The 6,000-nt window shown below is 53.4% G+C and overlaps 1 long non-coding RNA gene across 1 annotated transcript in view; it reads right to left on the minus strand.

The window, feature by feature from the left end:
- The window catches only part of LOC144322748 (uncharacterized), a 69,004-nt gene extending 63,505 nt beyond the window's left edge, over positions 1–5,499 (minus strand). Inside the window, exon 1 of the long non-coding RNA XR_013388393.1 lies at positions 5,141–5,499. This is a non-coding gene — a long non-coding RNA (uncharacterized LOC144322748). The remainder of the gene's footprint in view (positions 1–5,140) is intronic.
- Positions 5,500–6,000: the final 501 nt, after the last annotated feature.

The raw sequence follows: 6,000 nt of genomic DNA on the forward strand, positions 1-6,000 counted from the left end.
TTAAACACCTACTACTTTTCGGGGATCCCTGGATGGCTCAGCGGTTTGGCACCTGCCTTTGGCCCAGGGCGCGATCCTGGAGTCCCGGGATCAAGTCCTGCATCGGGCTCCTGGCATGGAGCCTGCTCCTCCCTCTGCATGTGTCTCCGCCTCTCTCTCTCTCTCTCTCTGTGTCTATCATGAATAAATAAATAAATCTTAAAAAAAAAAAAAACACCTACTACTTTTCAAGCACAGGAGCTGCAGAGATGCAGAAGTCCAGGCATTTAGAATATGAGCTTAAAGATAAATGACTATAATATAAAACAGCAGAAAATAAATGATAGATGATAGATCAAGGAGAGAGAGAGAGAGACTGATCAGATCTGCCTGGTAGGAAGCAGAAGCATTAAAGAAAGCCCACGTCTGGGGGGCTCAGTGGGTTAAGCATCTGCCTTCGGCTCGGGTCATGGGCTCAGGGTCCTGGGGTCGGCCTGGCATCGGGCTCCCTGCTCAGTGGGGAGCCTGCTGCTCCTTCTGCCTTCCTCCTCCCCCTATTCATGCGCTCTCTCTCAAAGGAATAAAATATTCTAAATTAAGGAAGAAAGGAAGGAAGGAAGGAAGGAAGGAAGGAAGGAAGGAAGGAAGGAAGGAAGGAGGGAGGGAGGGAAGGAAGGAGGGAAGGAAGGAAGGAAGGAAGGGGAGGAAGGAAGGAAGAAGGAAGGAGGGAAGGAAGGAAGGAAGGAAGGAAGGAAGGAAGGAAGGAAGGAAGGAAGGAAGGAAGACAGGCGCTAGAAGACAGTGACACTCGGACCAGGCTGGGGGGAGAGAAGGCGGCTGCCGGCCGACAAGGTGGGGGCCTGTTCCACACAGATCCAGGGACGTCACGGCTGGAAGGGCTCTTATTTCACAGATGGAGAAACTAAGGCCCAAAGGACTTAATTAGACACATAGCTGATTAGTAGTAGCAAACGTGGGGATTATTAACAAATTTCCCAGACCTTCCAGTCCCAGTCCAGAATTTAACGATGAAAACCTCTAGGAGGCGAGCAGGGTGGCCCCTCCAGGGTGCGGGCTGGGCGGGGCTGTCCTAGGGCTGCTGTCACAAAATACCGCAGCCTGGGCGGCTTATCAACCAGATGGTGATCTCAGGGCTCTGGAGGCCGGAGGTCCGAGACCCGGGTGCGGGCGTGGGCCGGGGAGGGCCTCTCCCAGGTCACAGGCTTCCCAAGTACCTCCTCTGTAGGGCTGCGCATCCCATTTGCTAGGCCCCACCCTCCTGACCGTATTGCCTCCCAAGGCCCCACCCGTATTATTATCACTTTGGGCCTTGGGATTTCTACCTGTGAATTTGGGGAGGACGCAAACCCCTAATATTATCAGCTTGGGCCTTGGGATTTCTACCCGTGAATCTGGGGAGGACGCACACATTCAGACCATGGCGGGAGGCGCATTTGTTTTCCGCGGTTGATGCAACAACGTGCCACGAGGTTAGCAGCTTGAACAACCCACGCGCGCGTGTCCCGTGCGGTCCCGGAGGCAGGGAGCCCAGCGGTCAGTCTCTCTGGGCTGAAATCAAGGTGTCAGCAAGGACTGTGTTGCTTTCTGGAGGCTCTTGGGAATCAACCCCCTTCCTTGCTTCTAGCGGCCACCAGCTCCCATCACTGCATCCTGAGTGTCTGGAACGGCACTCGGTGCATAGTACACGTTTCCCTCCAGCTCCCGGCGGCCACCGGCACTCCTTGGCTCACGGCCCTTCCCTCCACATACGCAGCCAGCAGGGGCGGGAGGGGGGAAGGCTTCTGAGATTGCAACACCCTGACCTCCCCTGGCGCCCCCCTTACACTGGTAAGGATCCTTGTGATTACACGAAGGCTACCTGCATAATCCAGGGTACTCCCCCTATTTTAAAGTCAGCTGATTAGCATCCTGAGAGCCATCTGCTACCTTAATTCCCCTTTGCCACATAATTTCCCACATCCCCAGGTTCCAGGGATTAGGACGGGAACATCTTTAGGGGACCGTTACTCTGATTAGCACAAAAGAGACAGTGTCAATTCATTCCTTCATTCTTTATTAAGTGCCTGCTGTGTGTCATTCGCTACTCTGGGGTCTACGGAGATAGTAACAAGACGGAATGTCCCTCTACCTTCTCAGAAAGACACTAAAGGGGCCACCAACCAAGACCGTCACAACCAAGTGTCACAGCAGAGGAAGTGTGGTGCTAAGGGTTAGGAAAACATTCCCAAACAGAACGCATCTGAACCTCTATGCCCCTCGCCGCATACCCAGATTAAGAGTCAAGACCTATCTTCCAAGTAGATTAGTCTCTATCAGAAAGGGAAAAAAAAACAAAAAAACAAAAATAGAAAAGAAAAGGAAAAGAAACAGAGAAACAGGATTTATTTTTAATGAACCTGTCTTGGCTCTGAATAATCACTGCTTCCTTTTCTGGTTTGACTTCATTATAGCTTAGTTTGGACTCTTGTTTGAGTGAAACATTGGCCACGGACCAAAGGCTGTTCCGGGCGTTGAGGATGCGATGTGAGAAAGATAGCAGAGCCTACAGGGAGGGGAAGAGGAGTCTGCACGCGGCCACCACAGAGCATGACAATGACTGTGTCTTTACTCTTCAACGTGGGGTCTCGGGGAGCAGGATGGGTGGCCCAGCGTCCCATAGCAGGGATTGCAACGATGGGCAAGAAACCATAGCCAGGGGTTCACAGGTTAACGAGGGTCAGTAAGAGAGTCTGCTTCAAATCAGCAGGTCCGCACTAAAAACAGTCTGATTCCAGAGACAGAGACTGGACTCCAAGGATCAAACCAGCCCTAGGGGGTAGGCAAGAGGCGTTGGAAGGATACTGGGAGTGGGTACTGGTTCACCTGGTGATCCGGTCCCCAGGTGGCACTTCTACCCGTAATACGAGCATTAAATTAGGTTCAGCTAAACCAGGACATGTCTTCTTGGTCCTACAGGTGAGCAAGTGCTTCCAGGGGTGGAGGAGGTGCCGGCCCAGCAGCCGGGACCTGACACGAGGTCGCACCTGGGCTACCTGATACAGCGCCAGAGCTCGGCCACCCCAGGTGCCCCCAGTGACGGCCAGCCGCCCATCAGACCTGTAAGTGTGCCCGGCTAAGAGCCAAGAAACACAACTGCTCTGACGAAACATGATCCCAGACTCAGGAGCTAAATGCCTGCTCACCGTGTTAAGCCACTGAGTTTTGGGGAGGCTTGTTACACAGCGCGATCATGACAACACATAATTGGTATGCAAATCCATGCTGCAAGGAACGCTGGGAACAGTATCTGGCATTTTCAGCCTCACTAATGAGAAAGAAAAATGACTAGTGGGTAGGCAACCGGCGACGTCGGAGGAACGGCGCTTCTCTACGCGTCCGGGGAGGGGCGGAGATACTGCCGGTGCTTCCGTGTAATTCTTCGAAAGGAACTGGCCAGTGGTGAAGGGTTGAGCAAGGAATGAGATCAAAGGAGCCAAGTCCTCATGCAGCCAAGACTTACCGCGCCTTTCCGCCTGAGTTGTGATGACAAATGCATCGGGGACTGTATTATCAGCAAGACAATTGCACAATCATGGGACGGCTTCGCTGTAATACAGAATTCACGAGCCTCTGGAAATAGTCTGTATTAAGGCACTTCCCGCAGGTCATTTTGGCAGAGTTTGGACATTCGCGTTCTTAGTACATGGCCCAGCTGAGTTCCCAGAGCTGGCACATTCCCCAGCGGGCCCATACAGCTCACCCCCGGCCTGGTCCAAACCAAACCCCACAGCAAAAAGTGGAATTAACCCGAGTCCTTGGCTGGCTTTTCCACACTCCCTTGTATTCAGGCTGCGTGTTCTCTCTCCACGTAACCTCCGTGATCTCTTGGAACCCTTCCCTCCACTACAGAAGGTTGATGTCAACCCTCATCTAGATGAGAACCTGAGGCCTGAGACGTTGTCCCTTGTCCACTGTCACAAGCAAACTGCGGAGAGAGCTCTCGCTCCTTCTGCCTCGTAGCTCTATCCGGGGAGCCCCCGTGTCTTTCTCCTTCGCCTAACTCGAGTCTCTGCTCAAACACCACCTCTTCAAGGACAACCTCCTCCACCAGCCTTCCTACATCGCCACCCTGTGTCTTCCCCTCATTCCCTTTTATTCCTGTTAATGACTCTTACGCTGCCTGACGCGGTAGCAGAACCTTGTTATGCTTCCAGCTCTATTCCCAGGGCCTACGGCAATGACTGACACCCAGTAGACAGCCAATAAATATTTGTTAAAGGAAAGAAGGAAGGAAGGACGGAAGGACGGAAGGACGGAAGGATGGAAGGACGGAAGGGGGTCATCAGGTTGACCTATCCTGCACCTCCGAGCCCCAGAGCCGTCCAGGTCATCCTAACCCCGGCCTCCTGCTTCTGCAGAGTGGAGCAGTGCCCTTCTGCTCATGCTTCCTCCTATCCCACACCACTTAAACCCAGGGAGACGCCCAGATCGCCCTACAACCACCGGAAGCTTGCTGTGCATACACAGACTGCTCGGGCATAGTCATCGTTTGGCCTGGGGATGAGAGAAGAGACGCACATCACATGAAAACAAACAGCTTCGCAGCAAACGTTAGGCATCACAGGGTTTGAGGTGTACTCGAGTCCCATCAGCGTCACGGAGTCCCCAGCACGCTTCCCCCAGTCCCTCATCTCTCTTGCCACCGTAAGCCCCCGTCCTCCTCGCCCCACCCCTCCCTTCCCACTCCCCTCCCCTCCTCTCTGGGCATCTCTCCCCAGTGATTTTCCTGCCACTGCCCCTCTGCCCCACAAAGCTATTGTCATGAACAAAGACAGCATCTTCCCTAGAAGAAATTCATGCCCCGACTTTTAAGAAGTTTGCTCTGCCCCACTGGGGAGGGTGGAAGAGGGTCGGAGCTCCGTGGGGTGTAAACATCAAGCGAGTTGGAGACAACCACTTTCTCCGATACACTTATACATCCACGGCCTTACTGAAGCCTCCCGGACACAACAAGACGTAGACACTGTCTCCTCCAAGATGGAAACTAGGTAGCTCAACCTCAAGGAAGGTGAAACCTGCCTCCTGACACCTGCCACTGAGCCAGTATTCATTCAAATCCAGATCCATGTTCTACTGGTGGCACAAAACTGTCTTCACCCACCTGTTCGTCTCCAGATTTCAGCAAATAGCATTCGAACCAGCAAATAGCATCGGGACCCAAAAGTCCCCCAGGAGGCTCCCGCTCCTATGCTTCTCGCATCTGGTCTGCACTTAGTCTCCCTAAACACCCGGCAGCCCAGCGCCCACACCCCTTGTCCACCTCCGCTGCCACAGGCCTGGCCATCATCTTTCCCCTGGACGCGGCATACTAGCTGCTACATGCCCCCACCTCCAGGATGGCTTCCTCTAGTCCCCTGCACACAGATTGCTGCCGGGAAGTCAGAGAAACATAGATCAGATTGTGTCACTCTCTTGACTACAAACCTTCTGTGACCCCCCCATTGCCTTAGGGGAAGGACCAAATTCTCTCTGGTCCACTTAGCCCTTCAGAATTTGGGCCTATAAATGTCCGCACTGCAGCCCTCATACCCGGACAGAGGGCCAACTCTTCTCCGTCATTCCTTCCCACTCGTTATCACCCTTGGCACAACCAATTCACTCTGCCCACAGCTCCATCTCCCACGTTCTCTGTCTGAAAGCTCTTACTCGTCCCTCATGGCTCAGCTCACCATCCTCACTCTCGCCACACACCCACGCCTCCTCCAGACCCCACGGCAGCCAGGCTTGTGCATCACACTCGACCACAAGACCCGCTTTCTTGGTCCAACTGTCCCACAAAACCATGACCACCGGGAAGGCGGGGACTGAGTAACTGTATTGTCCCCTCAGTGTTTGTGCTTTGTGGGTGCCGAACAGAAAAGTATTTGTCGAATGAACGAATGAATGAAGGAACAAATGACTTAAAACACCTCCTGCCTCCTTCCACCACTAAAAATGACACACAGAACCGCCATCATCCCC

Source organism: Canis aureus, chromosome 10 (genome assembly GCF_053574225.1).
Source record: "Canis aureus isolate CA01 chromosome 10, VMU_Caureus_v.1.0, whole genome shotgun sequence".
Lineage (NCBI taxonomy): Eukaryota > Metazoa > Chordata > Mammalia > Carnivora > Canidae > Canis > Canis aureus.